At 38.6% G+C, this 23,882-nt stretch overlaps 1 long non-coding RNA gene across 2 annotated transcripts in view; it reads right to left on the bottom strand.

The window, feature by feature from the left end:
• LOC311433349 overlaps positions 1 to 23,882 on the bottom strand; it is a 55,953-nt gene that overhangs the window by 909 nt on the left and 31,162 nt on the right. For both annotated transcript variants that reach the window (XR_014690696.1, XR_014690697.1), the window contains exons 2-4: positions 18,017 to 18,110; positions 1,016 to 1,153; positions 638 to 820 (exon numbers count right to left, since the gene is read on the bottom strand). This is a non-coding gene — a long non-coding RNA (uncharacterized lncRNA). The remainder of the gene's footprint in view (positions 1 to 637; positions 821 to 1,015; positions 1,154 to 18,016; positions 18,111 to 23,882) is intronic.

Below are 23,882 nucleotides of genomic sequence, written 5' to 3'. Positions count from 1 at the left end.
AAAGTGCAACAAAATCTATACAATCCCAGTCAAAAGCCTAGGGAGGCCACATGAAACTGATAGGCACAAAACTCAAGGGATTTGAAAGAATATGAGCAGATTTCCCTGAATATGTAAAATCCCTCATTGCACTAATGATGAGTTAATATTCAGATAACTATGTCAGGTGAAATTGCTTAATTAGAGATCTAATTAGTTTCCAACCATTAAGAAAAAAAACATTAAGAAGAATCTATTTTAATTAATAATTCATTTTTGATAAGCAGTTGATTTTATCAGTCACTGACAGCTACATGGAGGATAGCATATTTATGTGTTTATATTTTTGCCTCACTATATATTCACACCCACAATCAGGTTGGATGTGTGACATATTTAAGACTCAGTTCTGACTGATGCTCAATCATATAAGTAATCCCCTGGGTTTCCAGGAGTAAATGTTTGTGGAGCAGAGACCCATTTAGATTTCATTGCTATCATGTGAATTTCCATTATGGCTTAGGTCCCATGTATCGTGTGTCCTGTATAGACTATGGTTCCTTTCTCTGATGCAATGAATCTCAGACAGTTTATAGGAAGCAAAACTGCGTTTATGGGTATTCTCTGACTGTGGACTACCTGTAATCCTATTACTTACTGCATTATTCTGACAGGTGAGAGATGTGGAGAGAAGTAGTACATAAGCAAGCCTGGCTCTCGCCCTTCTCAGGAGTGTGGTCCTGACACTTTCAGCCAGCCTTTAGGAAAATAACTGTTGCTGGTGCATTTGGCATGGATCCTGGTGCATTTGTTGCTCTTGGTTCTTATTCAATTGGGATCACTTTGGAAAGAAAGGCAGAAGAATGTTTTGCTTGATACCTTAATTGTGAGCTAGACACAAAACTGTGCAGTAATATAAAAATCTGATGATTTTTGACATGTGTAGTGGTAGCTACACAAAGAATATCCCCATAAAAAAAATAATAAATAATAAAAAAAAATAACCCCGAGACTCATTCTATGTTTAAATACTTACTGGGTATGCAAGGAGTTTGTGGCTCACAGTTTTGTACATGGGTACTTTAAATGACCCTTTAGGCAACTACGCTTCTTTTGGATCCAACCTCTTTTTTTTTTTTTTTTTTTTTTCTGCTATGCAGTACCTAGAAGAAATCTAGAAAACGCATTACAACAGTGCTGCAAATTCCCACTCTCCCATAGGTCTTCTTCCCTCCTATCCAAAGTGGCTGGTTTCACCTTCTGAAAAAGTACATCCCAAAAGTTCTGTCACAACACCTTGGTACAAATTAACCAAAGTTACTATACTGCAAAAAATAACCCACTTCTAAGTATTAATTTACATGGAAGTCTTACTTTGTATTATTTAAGCTTTCTTTTTTGTTCTTCTAAAGTACAGCATTAATGAAATGATGATTTAAGAGTTATTCCACTCTTTCCTCTCTTGCTGTTACATTAAATCTGTTTTTGTTAATTGCTAAAGCATTTAAAAATCATTAAAGCAATTAGTTCCTTATTAACAAACATCTGTTATTTCCAAACTTTTAACAGCCTGAAAAATTGGTATTTAGTGAGAATGTCAAAGATATTCAGATGTCTTTTACATACATGTTCATCCCAGACCCCAGGACACAATACAGCCCCTTGTACATGTCATCTTCCTAAATTATTACAGAATTTTCTCCTCCCTGTAAAAGTGCTTTTCCTTCATTTGGAGAATGTGGTTTCATCCACACTGCTAAGCTTTTGCCTGATCACTGACATGGCAGCACTGAGTACATCTGGGTCAGGATCCCTCTGTAACTGAGCTTGGTGCTTGCAGGTATGAAGAGGTAATGGCAGATGCAGGATTAGACCCATTTACTTTTGTGGATCAGTGTAGACTTCAATGGTGTCTGCAGATATCTGATGATCAGAAATGAAGCTTCAAGATATATTCTCAGACCTAAGAATAGTTTATGTTCTAAATGCATGGCAGTTTTAATAAATAATAATTAAAATATTAAAAAAATAAATAAATAAAAAGATTTTAATATCCATAATAATGAAGGATGTTAGTTTTCCTATAGACAGCAATGTGCAGTAAATGTGCGATTTAAATGTCAGTTAGGTGACAAATTAAATGAGGATCAACTCAGTCTGAAGTATTAAACATTTTACAATAAGCTAACATTAAACCCTCAACCACCACCAGGGTTTGAAGTACGGAAGCTTCAGCTGGGCATTCAAGATACACTAATGTCAAATTTAGACTATGCATTACTACTACTGCATTACTCAGCCTTTTGCCAGAGCCAAAGGAGGGTAAGCATTCTTCTTTTCATTCCTCTTCTGCTTGCAAATCTTGTTTCCATGTCATTTTGTTTTTGTTTTCTTTTTCCGTGATGGAAAATGCTTATATGGGAAACAATGGACGAAAAGTATAAAAACAGTAAAACAGTAGCTGAGGAATGTAGAAATGACATCAGCCCAAGGTCTGGGCATATTTTGCTTTGTAGATAAATAGCCACGGTGTTTACTTTAAAATTAGTTTGACTTCAGACAATTCCAAGTGTATGCAATCACATATAAAACAAAATTTCACACAGACACCTCTGCTGTGTGTGAGATGAACAGTGATATTTATTTATCTGTCTCACTGTCCTTGCTAGAACCTCCTCATGTTTACCTAATATAATTCCATTTGGTTGTCGGATCACTGGCTTTCTCTTATCATGATCAGATTATACTTGGAAAGTTTCTATTTTAAAGTCTATTTCATATTTCCTATAACTCTAAAAACATCTCCTAAGCAAAATTTATTTAAGATTGACTCAATTTGGAGCCTATCAAAGCAATATAGCAGTGATGAAGGTGCTAGCTTTGAGTCTTGCTGTCTATGGTAACCTCTGAGACTTGCAGCCACCAAGTCTGTGAATTTTAACTTGAGGCATGTACTGTGAAGAATGATTTACCACCTTCTTCATGTACAGTATGTGTTGCCTGTATATAGGTTGTTTGGTCAGAAAGCTAGCATCCTGCATTGCTCCTGAATATGGCTTACTAGTTTGCAAATTAAGCCAAAAGAAACAAACAGTATCTCAATTTCCCTACCATTCCTAAGTGCTGAAAATGCGAATCTAGCCTTAAATTCTGAATTTCAGGTCAGATCTCTGTATTCTCAGGCCCCAAATACTGGATATCTAACAATGTCATTCACATTTGAGGATCCCTGATAACAGGGCTCATGCTATAATGGTTTTTAGGCCAGCACTAAAGGTCACTTGGCAGGAGAGTTATAGTTTAGTCGATTTTTTCTTCTATCCAAAATGTAAAGTACTATGGTTAGGTTTTGTTGTTTGTAAAAACAATCTGAACAGAATGAGCATGTTATTTCTTATCTTACAATATCTCATAAAGCATTCTGATTGCTGTTTTAAATATATTAATAGCTGTACTAGATGTCATTACTTTTCATTTTCTGGACACGTTCTCATTTAGCAAAGATAAATGGATTTAGTTCACTCAGTGAAGAACAATATACTCTACAGTTTTTCAAGTACATCACAGATATGCCACATATATGAAATATCTTCATGCTTACTGTAATACAAAATAGGTTGATTTCCATCTCTTTTACAGTCCATTTATTATCCAAAAATGTAAAATGATTAAATTCCATAATGAATTTCTTTGCATTTATAAAAATCCTAACATGTCTATTGTACAGACAGCAATGAGAAACCATATATGAAGTGCATGCAGTCAACAAACAAGGAATATATTTCCTGACTAACCCGCTCTGTCATCTTTATTTATTTATTTTTAAGTATTATTACAATTTTTTCCTTTACAAAGGATAGATCACTGTGCCTCAGGGTAGTGTGCCCTGGGGGCTCACTTGGCCATGTGGGGACATGAGCTGCAAGAATCAAAAACCAATGCAACCAGCTTAGATGGGGTGCATCTGATAGTGCAGAAGCCTACTGAAATTACTGCATAGATGAATGGACCGAGGTAAATTTTCATGATTTTCAAGGACTACAAGAAAAGCTTCTTCCAATACATCAGTAGCAAAAGGAAGTCTAGGCCCACTGCTGAATGAGGTAGGTGCCCTGGTGATGAAGGATACACAGAAGGTAGAGTTACTGAATGCCTTCTTTGCTTCAGTCTTCATTGCGAAGACCTACCCTCAGGAATCCCAGACCCTGGAGATAAGAGGAAAAGTCTGGAGGAAGGAAGACTTTCTCTTGGTCAAAGTGGATCAAGTTAGGGATCAATTAGGCAAACTTGATACCCACAGATCCAACAGATCCATGGGCCCAGATGGGATGCACCCACTAGTGCTGATGGAGCTGGTGGATGTTATTGCTATGCCACTCTCCATCATCCTTGATAGGTCTTGGAGAACAGGGTAGGTGCCTGAGGACTGGAAGAAAGCCACTGTATCAGTCCCATCTTCATAAAGAGCAAGAAGGAGGACCCAGAAAACTACAGGCCAATCAGTATCACCTCCATCCCTGAAAAGGTGATGGAACAGCTCATCCTTCTATGATGGAATAACTGTCTGGGTGGATGAGAGGAGAGGAGTGGATGTTATCTACCTCAAGGTAGCCTTTTGCAAAGTTTTTGACACAGTCTCCCATAAGATTCTCATAGGTAACCTCAGGAAGTATGGGTTAGATGAGTGGACAGTGAGGGGGACTGCATGGATGGTAGAGCATTGTGCTCAACGGTACAGAGTCCAGCTGGAGATCTCTAGCTAGTGGTGTCCCCCAGGGGTCTGTACTGGGTCCAGTCTTGTTCAATTTATTCATCACTGACCTGGATGAAGAAACCCATAGCAAGTTTGCTCATGACACGAAGCTGGGAGGGGTGGCTGAGACACTAGAGGTCTGTGCTGCCATTCAGAGAGACCTGGACAGGCCAGAGAGTTGAGCAGAGAGGAACCTCATGAAGTTCAAAAAAGGCAAGTGCAGGGTTCTGCACCTAGGTAAGAATAACCCCAGTAACCCTGCACCAGTACAGGTTCCTGGCTGACCTTCTGGAAAGCCGTTCTGCAGTGTTAACCATAAGCCAGCAATGTGCCCTCATGGCCAAGAAAGCCAATGGTATCCTGGGGTGCATTAGGAAAATTGTTGCCAACAGGTCAACAATCCTCCCCCTCTACTCAGCCTAGTGAGGCCACACCTGAAGTTTTGTGTCCAGTTCTAGAGTCTCCATTACAAGAAGGACATAGAGCTACTCTAGAGAGCCCAGTGGAGGGCTATGAAGATGATAAGGGGACTGGACTCTCTTACGAGGAGAGGCTGAGAGAGCTGGGCCTGTTTAGCCTGGAGAAGAGAAGTCTGAGAGGGAATCTTATCAATGTATATAAATACCTGAAGGGAGGGTGTCAGGATGATGGGGCTGGACACTTCAGTGGTACCCAGCAACAGGACAAGAAGCAACAGGTACAATCTGAAACATGGGAAGTTCTAGTTGAATATGAGGAAAAACTTTACTGTGAGTGTGACAGAGCCCTGAAACAGTTTCCCAGAGAGGCTATGAGGTCTCCTTCTCTGGAGATATTCAAAACCTGACTGGGAAAGATCCTGTGCAGCGTGCTCTAGGTGGGCCTGCTTGGCAGGCAGAGTTGGATTAGAGGATCTCCAGAGGTGCCTTCCAACCTCAGTCATTCTGTGATTTGCCGCACCCAAAATATTAAAAGCTTTATAAACAACAACCAAAATGTTAGGAAATGAAACATGCTTTTTACCTGTGAAGGAACATAACCTTCCACTCATTTAGATATTCCACCATCACATATCAATATCTGATTTCTTCTCTGATGTGGATGACAGCTTATTCCTTGAGCTCTAAGAATATTACATGCTGGATGTTTTACACTCTGGAGTTTAGTAAACCCCAGCTGAGATTAACAGTCTGTTAAAAGCACTTTTACCACAGCTTGAGTTAAAATTTTCCTTAAAATGTTTGATTGTTTGGTATGAAGTTGCTATACTCCAAGTGGATATAAGGCTTTGCCTTGTCTTTTAAACTTTGGTATCTGAGTCCATGACTCAGTATGGTCTGTTGGAAAAGGAAGTTTTATGTAAGTTAAAAACATATGCATGTTTTATAACAGTGATAACTTCTTATGAAAAAGTGATATATTTTTATTATATAAGAGACACTGTAAGTTCATAAGGGACTCACAATGCTCAGTGATTCAATGCCTGCAATGTACTTAAAATGTTTTGTAGAGTTTTTCAGTGTGTTTGCCTAAGAAGTAAAAATTGCTGTAAAAATGTAAGTTGCAGTAATGGTGTTATTGTAAGACATTTTTGCTAGCTACAATGAATGATTTCTAAATGCCACAGTGTGATTAAGCAGTAAGGCACAACAGGTTATATTACAGTGTGAAGCCCTAGGTGTGCTGAAATTACCTTTCAACAGCTCACACGGGAGTATCTGTGGGAGATTATAACATGACAATTTTACCGTTTTCTAAAAGTGAATAAATGAAGTCACTAAAAAGCATTTTTTCCCTGATAAGTGAAGTGCCTTCCATCACCCAGTGTGCAGTCATTAGATCTAATGTGCTTTTCTGCAAAAATTTTTCAAAATGATACAGGGTTCCCTTCCTCACTCTTGAGGCAATGGGAAGATTTTTTATGGGGATCCTGGTTCTTTCTGAATGAAAGATGTATGCATAGTTACACAACATACCCAATCTCCAGATTCTGCAAAACTGCACTACCAACAGATCCTCTATGTTTTCTAAAACAGTTTGCTCCAAAGCACTTGTTATTTCAGTCAATACATTTTTCTTCCCCATTTCCTTCTTCCAAGAACAATTAATACCAGAGACCTCCCTAACTGACTGCCCTATAGTGTGTCTGAACTCTCAGGAGTTGTTATCAGTGGACAGCTTTTGGAAAGCTCACAGCAGAAAACTCATTAAGTTTTCATCTTTTTATTTCTTTTTTTTTTTCTTTTGTCTTTTTTAATTAAACAATGTGACAGACCAGTCTTCCTCTTGCTTTGGGGAATACACACTCTAGGAAAACCATCAGAAAGCATAAACCATTTTTCTATTCACTTGTATATTGTTTACACGTACAGACATCATGCTGCAGTGATTCTAGTCCAGCAAAATGTAAGGCCTTTGCAGAAGTTAGGTGAAAGTACTGTAGCGCTTTTGTGATCAGGACACCCTGCTATAAACCCACCGGCACAGTACAACAATGTTTGGTTCAGGTCACACCAATGTTCCTCAGGAACTACTGAGCTTTTCCCTCTGCTCCAGCACCACAGCACTGCTATCTCAACTGAGCTGAGACCGGAGCCACTATGGACTAGCAAGCAACCCAGGTAGTGATCAAGCCTCCACCACTGCTTCTGCAGCCTCCAGCCAACCTGGGGCTATAATTAACCCTCAGCAGCCCTGCCAGAAACATCTGTCCTCCCTGCAGCTCCACCATGAAACGTCTGTCTTCTGTGTCACTTCACCAGAAAGCAGCCAGCAGCTGGGAAAAATGTAAAGATAAGTTATTTGAGGTAAAGGAAATGATAGTTGAAGGTAAAAGAAAGCTAAGGGATGAGAACCTTATATAAGGAAGAGAAGAGCTAAAGCACAAGGGCAGTAAGTCTGAAGTATTTCATTAAACCTACTTAAAAAGTTAAAGTCCATCAGGCCTCCCAAGTTCTGCACACATGAGATAAGCCACTTCTATACTTCTAAACTTCTATAGTTTCCCTGACACTGCTTCTTGATCATCTCAATTTTCATTATACCTGCACGTCAACTTCTAAGAAGAATGCAAGCTCCTAAACAATTAGAAGAGTGTGTGTGTGTGTGCAGTTTGTCCAACAGCAGGGAGGTCCCAGGGCACCCAGACTATCTAATGTAACAAGCAATCAGTACAGAGGCAGGAGTGTGGCACCCCCTGTGGGCTCTTGCAAACATGTCCTAACTGGATTCAGTGATCCGTGATGTCTTCAACCCCTGTGCAGTGTTGGAGTTAGGTGGGGGTAGTCGTCCACAGTGGCTATACCTTTTAAACTCAGGCAAGTACAACTGAAGTAAGAAAAATGAAATATATAACACAATCACTGCTTGCACTGTTTCTTTAACCAAAGCTGTGGAGTGTTGGCATTTACTTTATGTGGTTGGTGCTACAGGTAAATCCATAGTGTTAAAAAACTACCAGTCTTTTCACAGTACAGATGGCAAGAGCTTATCCTTGCATTGGTGTCAGAATGGATCTTACTTACGGTGTATTTCTTTGATGATGCTTCCCTGGTGACAACACAAACTCCATACTCATTTCAGTCCAAACAAGTTTTTATTTCTACTCTGCTAGGAGGGCAGTTGCTGCAAGCATTTGAGATTTTCTTGCTACAAGAATTAAAGCTGTTTAGCTATTTTCAAAATCCCTAAACTGTCTCCTATAGTACTTCCTTCCATTTTACTTGGAAGATATTCCAATTTAGATAAAATGAAAATACTGCTCTGATACAAAAGAACAGTATATAACTTAAGAACAGTATATAACATAACTTAACACAGTATGTGAGAATTAATGAGATTTTTTTTTTTTTTTTTTTTTTGGTCTCATTGTGGCTCAAATGTTGTTGCTAGAAAAATAAAGGTAAAATTATCTAGAAGCTGAATAAATTTGCCCCACTATTAACTACATTCCAGACTTGATCTTGGAAAAATAGTTTAAAGATGTTGAAGTATATTACCATATGCATTTGGATTTGATCATTCTGGAGAACTGTGCCTTTTCACAATTTCTTTTGGCATCTGAATCTGATTGAATTATTTGTTTTGATGGAAAAAGCTGTAAGCAGAAATCCCTCCACTAGGAAGAAAAGAGCTGCCATAAAATTAATGGCATATATGCATCTTGTAAGTAGAAACGTTTAGTACATTATATCTCTCCCTCTCTCAGGTGTTACAAAGTGAGCCCAGTTTTACTAGACATACTGTATAAGCAAAAAGTAAGTGTGTTACAGCTGTCCTAGACTTGTGGAATTGAGATCTGGAAATGACAAGTTTCTTTTTTTCAGCTGTCCTTCACCAACACAGACCTCTTCCCTTTACTACTTTCTCAAGTGTTTTATCAGACTAATTTTTAAATGGTTCACTGCTGGAGTTTCTACTGCTTCCCTCTAGAGACAGTATCACTCTGATAGATGTCACTGTTAGAAAGTGCATCAGCAGCCAGGCTCAAATAGTTTTTGTCCAGTTTCATCTCAATACAACTTCATGGGCTACATTAGAGAAATTGCCTCCCTCTTTGGCATCCAGATTGCTTTTACTTGCATTATTCTAGTCTCTAGAAACTCACATCAGGACTGAGGTCTCTTTGAACCATGTTTCTAGTATAAATGTTTTATAAATTATTGCTTCTACCTTGCCAGCTTGCAGTCTCTCAAGACAAGTGACTTGGCAAATATGAAGTGCTAAGGAGACAGACATAATATAAAAACAAGCTTATACAAGTGTTTAGGTACTTATAGACTGACAAGCAGACTGACATTTAACCTACCTTTCCCCCCTTTAAATGTTTGTTTCTCATCAGCCATCACAGGCTTGTTAGTTCCAAATCAGCCAAACTGAAAGTTTTCAAGAGTGATTGGCATCTTTCTATATGGCCAGCTGCTGTATTTTGCAAACATTTTTCTTGTGCAGAAGTACACAAACATATGTATATTATATCACATGGTATTATTCAAAGACAGTAGAAGAACCTGTTACCTTTTTGATTCCAATGAAGAAGCACCTCTACAGACATTTCAGTATAAGTCTTGGCTCAATACGCAATGCTTGTCACAAAAGTTAAGGTGGTAGAATAACACAGAAAGGACTAAATGCAAGATGAGAATTATAGGGTGCCGTTAGAAACCGGTCGTGTCTCATCATTTAGAATCCAGAATCCAGGTCTAAGGGTCTCAATGAAGATAGCCAAAGAATTAAGGACAGAAGAAAAATAAAATGCTCAAGACAGAGTGAAAGACTGATAAATCAAAGATGAACATAAGTAAGATAGTGAATTTTGCAATAATATAGGTAAAATGACACGAGAAAGGAATGAAAAATTCCATAGGGTATAATGGTTTTTGGCCAGAGGACATCAAGGATAAGAGGTCTTAAAAGGCAATCAAATGGTTCCACCAGACTCAGAAATACATTGCAATTTTAAATCAGTGAACTTTTGTTCACCTTTAGCCACACATCCTTGCCCTTCAAAATCAAGTATTTTCTGTCAAGATTCCAACCTGAACCAAAATATACGGCATGGTTTTGACAATGTTATCATGGATGAACATTTTTCAGAAAAAATATAAGGGATGAAGTGAAAAATATTCTGAGCAAAGGTTTATCAGCCCACAGGAGTGACTTAGGATCATGTCTGTCCTCTTTCATTCTCCAGTACATAGAGAGATTTATTTATATAGTTTTGTTAATAAAAGAGTTTAATGAGTACTAGAAAAAACAGCTGAAATGTTTGATTCTAATTCACCAGATGTGCCATGCTTGCAGCAGATTCTCTCAGGATAACAAGAGAAGAAATTTGTCAGCTTGTTTTACCTAATTAAGCAGCAGATCATGCACAGCAGCCAGGACAAGGGTCAGGATGGTTGCCACCTGCCTGGGAAAAGCCGTCCCAGAGACCTGCCTGTTAACACTCTAGGGCAGAGTGATGGCTTCTCAAACTCTCTCACTGAAGCTCTTCAACCTCACATGAAATTATTAAAGATTCATTGCACACAGATATTCCACCTCTCTAGCAAGTACCCTAGCTGCCACGATGAAGCACCATTCCCAGGGACTCTCTGACCTGATTAATACTATAAAAAACTTATTCAAAATCAAATACCTCCAGTAAGTGAGATCAAGGAAGACCTGCACTTTTGACCCCAGAAATACATTACTGTGGACCTCTCCTAGGGGCTTGGGGATCTTCTTTCCCTGCTCAGAATCAGCCTAGAGTAAATCTGAGCTGGCCTCTCTTACACAGATGTCCTAGCTGCCAGCTTAGGGAGTCATTGATATTCATTTCAGTCAGTTTTGTGTGAGAGTGTCAGTACTTTATACACACTGGAATAAGATCAAAGGGAGACTGAGGGCACTTCAATCAAACCATCCCTCCCCTGAGGCACAGAAAGTGAATTAGAGGGAATATAAAAACTCTAGGCTGATACAACCAACAGCACTGTGGGTTTGGTCTCCAGATAAAGCAGATATTGTCTTTCCCAAACTAGCCAATAATTTCTGCCTGAGCTGTCACCTGCACACCCATGTCTAGGGGTAAGAGAGTAGCTCTCGCTTCAGCACCAGTTCCTGGTGACACTGCTTTCCCTAAGTGCCACATAGGGCTGGCTGTGTCAGGTCCTTGGTCTGCACCCTCATATGGTTGCAGCTGAACTTAAGACTATAAACAGTTGGCGCAGGCCACAGAACCAGGCCCAGACAGCTGATATCACCCTAGAAAAAACAGCATTTAATCCAAAGGCTACTGAATTCAATGCAAAAAAAATCTGTCACTCAGATCCAAATAAGATGACAATTAGGAAAAAAAAAAATATATATATAAATAATAATAATAAAAAAAAAACTTTCCAAAGCTAAATAACTAAAACACAAACCTTAAATACTTCAGAATGAAACATATTGGTTTTGAAGCATTATACTGAACTGATGCAAACAGAAAATATTTCCAAATGACAAGTTTCTTTCTAACTCTTGTACTCAGAGTTCTTTGCAGGTTAAAGATGTAGTAACAATTCAGTCACCTTCATCATCCTTATACCAAACCATATATGTGGACTCTCAGATACTTTTTTAAATGCAGCAATTGCAATGGTATTTGTATTACAGCTGCTTCAACTACAAGTTGTTACAAGAAAAAATATATAAGTATATTCTTTAAAAAAAAAAAATCTTTGAAAAAATGAAATTAGAACTACTTGGTGCTACACTCCACATGACTTCAGAAGCACTGAAGCATTTTTACAAAAGCACATCAGAGCTTGAAGAAGAAACTGACTTTCATTTCAATGTTGTATGAGGAAACTATAGGAAAATGAAAATAAAAACATCCCTACTCCTCCAGTTGTACGTTCAGACTAGAACCATGAATATCTTTGCTTTTATGTGCCTAAAGCTCTATCTGTGTCGTCAGTGCCAAAAGATTGCTTTTTGTCATGATGGATAAACTTCTGCAGCAAATACACTAACAGCTTCCAAATAAGAGTTAGAATATTCTCTTCTCAAACTCTTACTTGTTCATACAGCTTTCATCATCAAATTATCTTTTCTATATCTCAAAAACTTAGGAACATAACACAGAAAATCAACAGTTAGTTTATTATCCTATTTTGATTTCCATTATTTTCTGTATTTATTTCAACCTAATAATTTCAGTTAGCATATTATAGATTTTATTATTATTATTATTATTATTATTATTATTATTATATATTTTTTTTACAGCAGCTATTTATCTGGAAATACCCTAGAAAGATATTGGAGCAGCTTGTTCTGGATGCTGTCTCCAAACAATTGGAAGAGAAGAAGGTTATGACTAGTAGTCAGCATGGATTCACCAAGGGGAAGTCATGCTCGACCAACCTCGTTGCCTTCTATGATGGCATCACCAGCTGGGTAGATGGGTAGAGGGCGGTGGATGTCATCTACCTTGACTTTAGCAAGGCTTTCAATAATGTCTCCCATGACATCCTACTAGCAAAGCTGAGAAAGTGTGGGATAGATGAGTGGACGGCAAGGTAGGTAGAGAACTAGCTGACTGGCTGAGCTCAGAGGGCGGTGATTGGAGGAGCAGAGTCTGGCTGGAGGCCTGTGACTAGCGGTGTTCCCCAGGGGTCAGTGCTGGGTCTGGTCTTGTTCAACATCTTCATCGACAACCTTGATGAGGGAATAGTGTCTGCCGTCAGCAAGTACGCCAATGACACAAAGCTGGGAGGAGTGGCTGACACGCCAGAAGGCTGTGCTGCCATTCAGCAAGACCTGGACCAGCTGGAGAGATGGGCAGGAAGAAACCAAATGAGATTTAATAAGAGCAAGTGTAGAGTCCTGCACCTGGGAAGGAACAACCCAAAGTATCAGTACAGGCTGGGGGATGACCTGCTGGAGAGGAGCTCTGATGAAAAGGACCTGGGGGTCCTGGTGGACGACAGGTTGACCACGAGCCAGCACTGTGCCCTGGTGGCCAAGAGGGCTAATGGGATCCTGGCATGCATTAAAAGGAGTGTGGCCAGCAGGTTAAGGGAGGTGATCCTCCCCCTCTACTCTGCCCTGGTCAGGCCTCACCTGGAGTACTGTGTCCAGTTCTGAGATCCCCGGTATAAGGAAGACAGAGATCTCCTGGGAAGAGTCCAGCAGAGGGCCACAAAGATGATACGGGGCCTGGAGCATCTTCCCTATGAAGAAAGGCTGAGAGACCTGGGTCTGTGCAGCCTGGAGAAGAGAAGACTGAGAGGGGATCTCCTCAGTGTATATAAATATCTGAGGGGTGGGGTACAGAAGGATGTAGCCAACCTCTTCTCAGTGGTTTGTGGGGATAGGACAAGGGGCAATGGCTGCAAGTTAGAGCACAGGAAGCTCCGCACTGACATGCGAAAGAACTTCATGGTGAGAGTGACAGAGCATTGGAACAGGCTGCCTAGGGAGGTTGTGGAGTCTCCTTCTCTGGAGATATTCAAGGCCTGTCTGGATGCCTACCTGGGCAGCCTGATCTGAGGAACCTGCTTTGGCAGGGGGGTTGGACCCAATGATCTTTCGAAGTCCCTTCCAACCCCTACAGTTCTGTGATTCTGTGATCTATAGTACACAGAAGATATAAGGTTGATATATACTGCCAGCAACTTCTTAGATTGTGCCTTGGCAGAAATTACTGTTCCAGTCTGCTTTCGATCATCTAAGACTCAGTCCTTAGCTCAGCCCCAGCCTGGGCTGTGAGAGGATTCAATTCATCCGATTACTCCTCAAAGTCTTCCTAGCATCATCTGTGAAAATGCTTTCTGTTTGATTGCCATAATATTTTGGGGATGTAGAGCAAGAACATGTGGCCTGAGATTTAATTCCTATATGTAACACAAAGATAAGTGCTGTATAGTTTAAAATATACAGGCCATTATTTTTTCTTGATTCTCACAGGGTTAAATGCAGTGTATTGTAATAACAGAATTGTAGCTTGGATAATACTAGTCTAAACTATTATCTTGTATCAGATTATGGCAAAATGAAGAGCTTTAATTAAAATGTACCTCTCTGGCTTACTTAAGCTTTAGTGATCCTGTCATATGTGGTACTCTAACATTAAAAGTATTTGATATTGTCAGTCAGAAACACTGATGTCATATTCAAGACTGCTATAGGTGAAAAATTGTTCTCCAGTTTCTAGATGAGCTTTTTGCAAGCATGCCTCAGAGCAAAATCACAAGCTGGATTTCACTGCCAGAGCTTTTGCTCTCAAAATCGTATTTATTAGTCCACATATAAAACCATGCATGAAAAGGAGCTGACAGAGCACAGTGAGGCATGAATTTCAAGTATATTCCAGCATCAAAGGTCAAAAGCAGATTTCCCATTTGAGTAGTAATTATAAATAGCCATCAGAGGTGAAATAGGTTTGAAGTACTGGGTTATGTTGTGCTTCCTGTTGATTTTGAAAGGTTAGTAATATGAAGAAAAGAAGAAAAACCCCTATTCCACATCTTTAAAAAATTAAATGCTTTCTAAAAAGAAATTTACCACTAAAAAGAAATGGTACCACATTTCTTTTAAATGTGGTACCAGAGCACAATTTTTCTTCAGAGAGGTATTCAGATACTGAGTCCAGAAGGACAATCCAAAGATGTCTCCCTGTTCATGTACTAGCTGTTTTCTTCTTCCACATTAGATTCCTCAATACATGCTGCATACCCCCAGAAAACTGGCTGCCTAGACTAAGCAGCAAATGGCTGCTGAGGCATATGACCATGCTCTCCTGGTCATCTACAACACAAAGAAGCCATGCAAAATCCTCTGTCTTGAAAGCCTTGTCTCAGAGTGGTCAAATCCAACAAGGACTCAGGAAGAAGGATCTCCAGGACCACAGATTTCCAAAACACATACTGCTTTCCCAAGATGTCTTCTGTTCTGTATCTCTTAAAACACAGTCTTTTCAGCTTCTTTTTCCCCCTGCACTCATGGGTAACACTTGATTTGCACACTCTCATGGCTGCTTCTCCTTGGACATCATTCTTTCTTCTCTTTGTGGTCTTCAGTTTCAGCACATCATCCATAATGATATCCTTGTTGTCATCTCCATCATTATTTCCCATATTCCTCCCCTTGCAGAAAATACACCTAGTTCTACTCCCATATTACCTGAACTCAATAATTATTGCTAAAGGTAAAATAAAAATAAAAACCACTAGCCTGTTCCCAGCACATATATGGTAGTGTTTTACCACTTTTCAGCAAGAATGCTGGAAATATTTACAGAACTGAAGAGATAAAACAAGTCAGCAATGGGACTCCTATTTAGTGTGAAAATTCTTGTGACTGTGAAATGTTTCTTTAAACATCTTTTAGATGTTCAGATTTAGAGCTTAGTGATATGGTTTAGTGGAGGATGTGTTAATGTTAGGTCAGTGGTTGGACTCAGTGATCTTGGAGGTCTCTTCCAACCTAGACAGTTCTGTGATTCTATGATCTGCTGTAATTATTCTGTATTTAACATTTAGGAGAAATATCACAGAACTGTTTTGCTTAAGCTGACTTTGCACAGACAAACTATGAAACACATCTTTATAAATTAAATGACTTTGACAAGTGACAACCCTCACAGCTACTTTGGCCTAATGCTCTCCGTGATGGTCTCTGGATACAGGGTTTATCTAGGTGACATCATCAAGAAGCCAAAGAAGGAAATTAAACATGTCCTAGGTGATTTCCTCTGAACATGCTTTATATGAAAAGATGATAAATAGAGCTCTGCATTTTGAACAGGAGGTTGCAGCAGGGGCAGTGCTGACAGGCTCCAGGCTCTTTGCCAAGGTATTTATTTACTTGTTGTGTCATGACAAATATTATGCCACAATCTGAAGTCTCCCCGAGCAGCTAAACCTCAGAGGGGCTGGCACAGAGGATCTTGCTGTGTCTGTGTCCCCTCTCAGCAGGGAATAAGGAGTCCATGTGTTTCATTAGTGTGCTAACCACCAGGGTTTTATGCTTCACCTTAGGGAAAAAACTATTGCACTTTTGGCAATGAATAACCAAAATGCTTCTTTTGTGACTGTCAGATTTGCATTATGCTCCACATTTCTGGTAAAGTCCAAAGCAAAACAGTTTTGATTTAACAACAGAATAATATGTTTTAAATGGTAAGAGTCTGTGTTTGGAAGCAGTACTGGCTTAGATCTCTGCATATCAGGAAATGGCTTCTATCAGACATTTGCTAAATAGAAAATGAAACAAAATTTCACAGACTATTGGTAAAACTACATGAATTACTACTTAATTAAATGGTTACAGATTAGTGACTGCTGACATTACCTTTTACTGAGAAGAGCTTTGTAGGTTACAAGAGCAATAGTGAAGAATGAGAATTATAAAATAGATACTTAATGAAAAAAACGGCTATATTCATTTAAGATAATTTACCACTTGGGTTTGTGTAGGCACTGAAAATGGTTTCACTTGCATGCTATAAAAGCATAATTTGGTATGTAAGTTATCAGCCAGTACAAATAAAATCTTTCCTGTTGCATTCAAGATCTGAACAGTACTCATGGCAATAATAGAAAGGCTCCAGCATTAGGCAGACTCTCAGAAAAAAAAAAAAAAAAAAAAAAAAAAAAAAAAAAAAAAGCTTATTTGAGCTTCTGTACAAATCACTGCAAATGTGTGCACTAAATGTGGCTGTGAGATGAGGATGCAAACTTAAACCACCACTGAAGGAATACAAAAGTGGCTGGATCCAAATCACATTTGTGCACATTATGTACTCAGACACTGGGTCATGAAACAGTAATTGAAAACTTATGTGTGGCTTTTTTGCCCATATTTGATTAAATTGCCTCTCTTAGTCACTTTAGTAATAGCTCGGTGATAGAGTCTGCTACCCTACTTTAAAAAGCCTCTGTTTTCTTTCCCTAGTCCTTTGCTTCTGAGTCTGGGAGAGCAGAAAGCACCATAGGATGATATTTTGTGAGCCTGGTTCTCCACTTCTTCCCCTGTGGCATTGTGGTAATATCCTGATTTAATTTTCCTAAGCAGAAGGAAGAAGGAATCAGAACTATTGTCTTCAAAGGAAAGATCTTGTTCCCAGCACCTGCTAGTAAAAGACATTTTACAGCTTTTGAAAGAACGGTCTCTCTGCCCTAGATGAACACAAATCATGATGTGTCAACTAATGCTTGAAAGAAAGTGAGATTTGGGCAATGAAATTTGTTTTGCAGTGCATAAGATTAAAGAAGGCCCAGAAAAAGAAATCAAAAAGCAGCACTGTTGTTTACGGTATCCATAATGGATTTCCCAGTCTGAACATAGAAGCTTCGAGCCTTCCAATATGATACGAAAAGGTACCCACTTTCCTCCATAAACCTAGAGTATTCAGTCTTGGAGTTAGTTTGGATGTTAATCTGCAAACACTATAAATGTGCATCTGGAATGAGTACAGAAAAGCACAAGGTTGGAGGAGGCTGGCATCTTCACTAAGGACCTACAGGGTAGCAATGCTGCCCTTCTCACTAAATTGCTGTCTCTGCCTGGTAATGCTGGAAGAGAGTTTAAAAACTATGAAAGAACAGAGAAGTGGGGAAATAAATAAATAAATAAATAGAATTAAAAACAAACAAACAAACAAACAAACAAAATCCAGCTACAGAGTCTTTGTTGTCAAATGTATTCTGACACTGTTTTCATATTTACAGGAAAGCCAATAGCAGAAGAAAATTTTAACTTTCTACCAGCAACAAAACATCTTTGAAGATGATAACCCAGCTGCCTTCACAGTGAACACTACTGTTTTGTTACCTGAATTTCAGTATGCATTATTGTATTGGTGTTCTCCAACCTTTTCCAGGTTTCATTCCAGAAACACTCAATTCAGTCAGTAACCTTCAATTACCTGTGATAAAAATGCAACTTGTGTCATTGGTAGTCTTTCATTTGAAAATTAACCCTTATTAAGCTAAGTTTTGTCTCTTCGTATGGTAGTTTCTTCCCATGGAAGTATTGCTTAAAAATAATCAAAAACGTGCTGTTAGAGATAGGCTAAGACTGAAGTACTGAAGCAGGAAAGATACTTCTGCTAATGGCTACCAGGAATCAGTTGATCTCTCATGATCTAAGACTGTATGTTTCATAGTGACTTCCCTATTGAAAAAAAAAAAAGTGAGGATTTAGAAGATTCTCACAACTGTGTGTGGTAGAAATGTAAAAGTATAGAAATGGAAAAATGTCATTCAGAGATAAGAGATGAGTGAAATTAGGCAGCATTACTAGACTGTGGAGGACTAGACTGAAAAGCATTACTAGACTGAAAGTACAGTGCAAAACTGTGTGACAGTCTTTATATTTTAAAATCGAGTTTTTAATTCTTCTGATCTTTTGTCACTTCATTATAATAATTATAGCAAAGTGACATGTGACTTAAAGACGATATATGACAAGACAGTGCTGTCACAAAGCTGTTCATGATATGGCTGTGACTTGTCCTGCCAAGCTGAGGGCTGCAGTTTCCATCTCATGCCTGTCCAAGTAAAGGAAACAACATATGCCAGGCACCACAGATGGGTCAGCAGCTGGCACACGTGATGTTTGTGTACTCCCAGCCAACGAGATAGTTTTGGAAAACATTCAGTGGAGGCGTTAGAAAGCTGTCCAGTGCCATTGATAACAAGAAGAATAATGCTCTACAGAAGACTTACTGCCAGAGCAAAACGTTGGCATGCAATAAATACCACAAAACTTGCAACTTTTTCATTGCTAGCTCACCAACCAAATGCCAACCGAATCCAAGGAGACTCTCACAGCTGTTTTATAAAAATAAAAAGACTCTCAATGAGACTAATAAACTCCCTCTGTAATAGGCTCAGTATTTGAAACAGAGCCAATGCTAACAATCAGACCCCAAATCTGACCCCATGTCTTAAGTCATTGTCAGTTTTGATAACATTCTCCAGCAGAGAGTAACAGGACTTTTTCTGTGAAATTTAAACACACAACAGCAGTAACATTCTCCATAAGTTTGTTGCATCTGTATAAACCATAAAAGTTTTCTGTTACCAACTCACTCAGTATATCTAGAGGCAGGTAAAGAGGCCAGTTCCATTCTGGGATTATTCAACACCATCAGTAGCTTTTCTTTAGACATATTAGGTAACATTGAAAAGGAAAACTGAAAACCCAATGTCCTCAGTCTCCAGGACATATGTAAATCCTGTATTGACTGCTCCCATGAGGGACTATCATCTTCAGGCACATTATTTCATTATAATCTATTAGTTACTGTTGAGCACAAGGACAATCTTACCAAAATACTTTGGAAGTGAAACTAGTGAAGGACACTAGCACATGCATATATCACAGCATATGTTCAATGGCATTTTTCAGAGTCTGTGTATGGTCCCATGAGCCTCTGATAAATCACTCCTGGGAAGTCTTCTCTGACACAGTCCTTCTCAAAACCCAACTGCAGTTCAGCAGATGAGTAAATGCAGTCACTTTTTTTTTTTTTTTTTTTTTCACATTGACCACCACCATCTTGCATGTTCATGTACTGCACTTTCCTCCATTATCCATTCACTGCTTACATCTTGCATTTGGCAATATAGTCCTTAGAGCAAGAGCCAACCCCTTTGCCTTGCACAGTAGGACTCTGGCCTCTAGGTGTTACCATAATACAAAGAATAAACAAAATTTCTATTTTGGGATAAGCAGCCATTTTCCAAGCACAAAGAGTCTATACTATTTAATTACTAAGCATCATTTTCTATGACAAACAGTAGTGGGGTGCTAGGCGAATATGAACCATAGGTTCATATTGCTTGTACCTGAAAGTGTTTAATCTAGTAATGCTGGAAGGTTCTCTTTATCACAGTTTTTTTTTTTTTTTCTTTTTTTTTTTTTTTTATTGCCCGTGGTTGTAACAGAGCCCTAATATAATTGAGAGGGGATGATACAGAGTGTTCTGACAAAAGGTCTTGAACTCCAGAACTTGTTTTTCCTATCCTTCCATAAGGCTTGAATTAGTTGACCTTTAGGTCATGCTATAAAGGATACCTTTTTCTACTAGGTTCTTTCTGGGAAAGCAGGATGAGTGGGTTGTGTTGGATGGTGAGCAAGACCTCATTTTCAGTACTTTCAGACTACTTTTATCTTATGGCATTGATTTTGACTTGTGTTTTATTTCATGCACTTTGGATAGACTTGGTTTTAATTTCACTAAATTAAAATAATAAATAATGATGCAGTAGAGTGCTGTTGAAACTGCAATACTTACTTTTACAATAGCTCTAGTAATTTCTGAATAGTTTGTTCCAAAAAGAAGTAGGCAGGAGGAGGAGGAGAAAGGGGAGGAGGAGGGAGGGACAATCTGTCACTCACTATTGTGGTTAAACAACATTTTTCTTTGGTTGCTTGACCAGGGTGACACTGCAGCTACTTCATGTTGTTTTAGTCAACATCATCCCAGTTGCGCTCTCCAAAGCTAAAGCAGTAATGAACTCGGGGTCACTTTACACACCAAGGAAATTCAGGAGAGAAATCCATGGGAGGTCATATCCAGAAAGAGCTTCAAACAATGTCATTTGTTATACTTCAGTCTGAAAAGTGGTCTGATCCCAGGAAAGTCATAGCTTGTCTTCAGCTCCTAATAGTATCAGTGGGAACTGAGTTTGTTCAGTTCCATCTATGTCCTGAGGCTAGTTAAAGTTTATTGAAAAACAAAAGTTGGTTGAAAAAATGCAATTGTATCATGTTTGCTGGAAGAAGACAAAAAATTTAAGTGCAATAATACTTTTTGTATCAAACTAAATTTTGTTGTTGTTATTGTTGTTGTTTTCAAGAACAGATCAGTTAAGGATAGATTATTATGTTGTGAAACCCACAATGAAGGTGTTTAAATGCCACAGATCTTGAAGCATGTTTTAACGTGTAGGCATCCACTTAAAAGAGCTGATCAGAGAGGAAGCCAGCAAGAAGAGTCCAACGTCTTTATTTTATGTGATCTAACTCCCAGACAACATCCATACTAAATGAACTCTGAAATAATTTCATTCTTCTATTTTTTGTTTTGGAGCTTGCCAAGACCACTGGCTAGTATGGTCTTTCCCAAAGATAGAATAGGTTTTCCTTTGTGAAAAAATTAAACTCTGTCTAAAATGGTTTGCAATCCCACTCTAGAAGAGACCTTCTGAAACTTTTTGTTGTTGTTGTTGTTTTGTTCTTGTTTTTAGGCTGTTCTCTGGTGTAGGGCAAAGCTGCCATTTGCTCTATACATGTATTACTTTAGTGCAGCTGGCACTCACCTCGCTGGGAATGACAAAATTCAAAAATATGACATGAAGTATGTCCCTAGTTTTACTGATTTTACAGGATGACACACTGAGTCAGAGTGCTTGGTGTAGTTGGGACCTACATGGGCAGTGGAAAACTTTTGTCCCACACCTCAAGAGACTTCCTCCCTCTGCTACAGTTTTTATAATACCTGGTTATAACCAGAGAAGATTTCTAAGCTTTTGTCTGACTTGGGGTCCTTTATTTATTTTTATTTTCTTATTTTTATTGTTTATTTATTTATTTATTTTTTAATTTCAAAAGTTTCACCTTCTTCAGTTAGCTTTTGGAAAGAAGAGTCAAGTGCCATCCCTTCCATTTCATTTCTCCTTTTATTATCTGCAATCCCCCTGCTTTAATAAGAAAGCTATGCAGAACCCTCCAAATGCCAAAATAACAGATTTTTAAGTAGAGCTTTTAGAACAAAAACACATGTGTATCATCATCAGAAACATTAGGCAGAAGATCTGAATTTTTCATCTGAGTAACTGAGCTTACAGATTTTCATGCTATTTGATATGTTGCATGGTAACAGCAATGAGGAAGATATTTCTCTTAAGCTAGGATGCTGCTGGAAAACCCTGGCCCAATTATGCCGATGCAATTGTTGAAACCAAGGCCATTTCTTTCTTTCTGGCATCACCTGCCTCCTTGGTGTACCCTGCCTCCACTGTGATGGGACACTGACTCCACTATGACGTGATACTGCCACAGGAATTCTGCTCCTGTTGGTGAAGCATGATCTTTGCCCCACACTTCTGAACAAACTAAAGTTAAGATTTCAGCACCCAGCTGACTTTTGCTATTTATGTGATGGTCTACAGCAGTTCCTCATTTTGTTGTGACAAGAAAATACTGAGCCAACGATGGTATTTATTGGACTGGGTTAGGCTCCTAGGAAGAAAGCAGTAGTATTTTTCCTACTGGCATTTTAAACAAACAAAATATATTTATACTTGGGGGAGGATTTAAAGTCTCAAAGTGATTAGTCTCAGTGCAATTGGCACCCAACCAAATAAGCAGGTGAAAGACAGACTACTTCACATTGCATATCCTACTCCTTGGGAAATTGCTGCATTATATCTGTCTAAGGCCTGGCCTACATAAATGAAAGGCATGATTCAAAATGTATTCTTTTAAAACAAATCATCTTCAATGAAACCAAAAACCTTCCACTACACTGAAATAAGAGTACACAACAGAAGATTTCATTGGATTTCATTGACAGTTCTGTCATTTAAGGAAACTCTAGTTAAATTGAAATAGTTTCCTTGTATACAATAAGGTCATACGGCAAATGTCATATCATCAAGGTATAGGAAAGAGGATCATGACTTTTCCCTCCCAACTTCCCAGTGCCACTAAAAGGTGAGGCAGCTCCAGAAATGACCCCATCCAGACTTTTAAATGCCCTATCAGACTCTACATTCCTCTGTATAAAGGAGCTGACTTTTGTATCACTTCACAGTGAAACTGAACATTTTGTAAGACTTCTAAGAAGAGAAAATAACCCCCCTTCAGTACATTTCTTTAGACATAGATTCCCACATAAGTCAAGCCTCAGGGCATGGTATGAGTTGGTTTCTCAAGAGGGCAAGACTCATGAAAAGAGGAAACAACAGAGAGAAAAATAAGAGCACAGCATTCCTCCCACATCATCAAGCACCAGCCTTTGCTTCAAACAGGGATCAACACATCATTGTGTGAGCAATAAGAAGTATGATAAATTTACTACAGTGTAATAAAATCAATTGTAACAGTAACTACTCTACTGCTCAGAAAATGTTAGGCTGGTTTCCTTTGGTTGTGAATCTAACCAAGACAGTAATCTCTGGTGTTTTCAGCTACTGAAGGCTGACAAGATGGTATGAACTTATCTGAACTAAAAATAAAATTTTTCCTTGACTTCTTGAACTGTGGCAGTTGAGCACAATCTCTGCTCACTTCTGTCTTTACCACCCTGTGTCCACATTTGCCCTGCATCGTAAAAAGTGTTTTGAGGATTTAGAAACCCATTGAGTTATTGAGTTTTATTTTCTTCTTTATGAAGATATGATTTCTGGGATTTAAAATATTACCTTTGGGACTATGTGAATTTTGAATATGTCTGGGAGTAGAAGTAAAATTTTAGATAACTGCAACTTCACAGAAAAAAGATTTACATTTCATTGGAACAATACTGCTTCCAAAAGTTTTAGAAAACTCAAATATTTGGGCTGGCTGAAGAAAAATAGAATGGATTTTATTAAAATGTTAAGATTAAAACAGATATTTCCAGCCCTTTTAAGACTTTTTGTAAGAAAATAAAAAAAAATCTGTTTTCTTTTAAATATAGTAGTTT

The sequence above is a fragment of the Aythya ferina genome, assembly GCF_964211825.1.
Source record: "Aythya ferina genome assembly, chromosome: 3".
Classification (NCBI taxonomy): Eukaryota; Metazoa; Chordata; class Aves; order Anseriformes; family Anatidae; genus Aythya; species Aythya ferina.
Note: the sequence above shows the minus strand (reverse complement) of the source record. Positions and strands in the feature narration are given on the sequence as shown.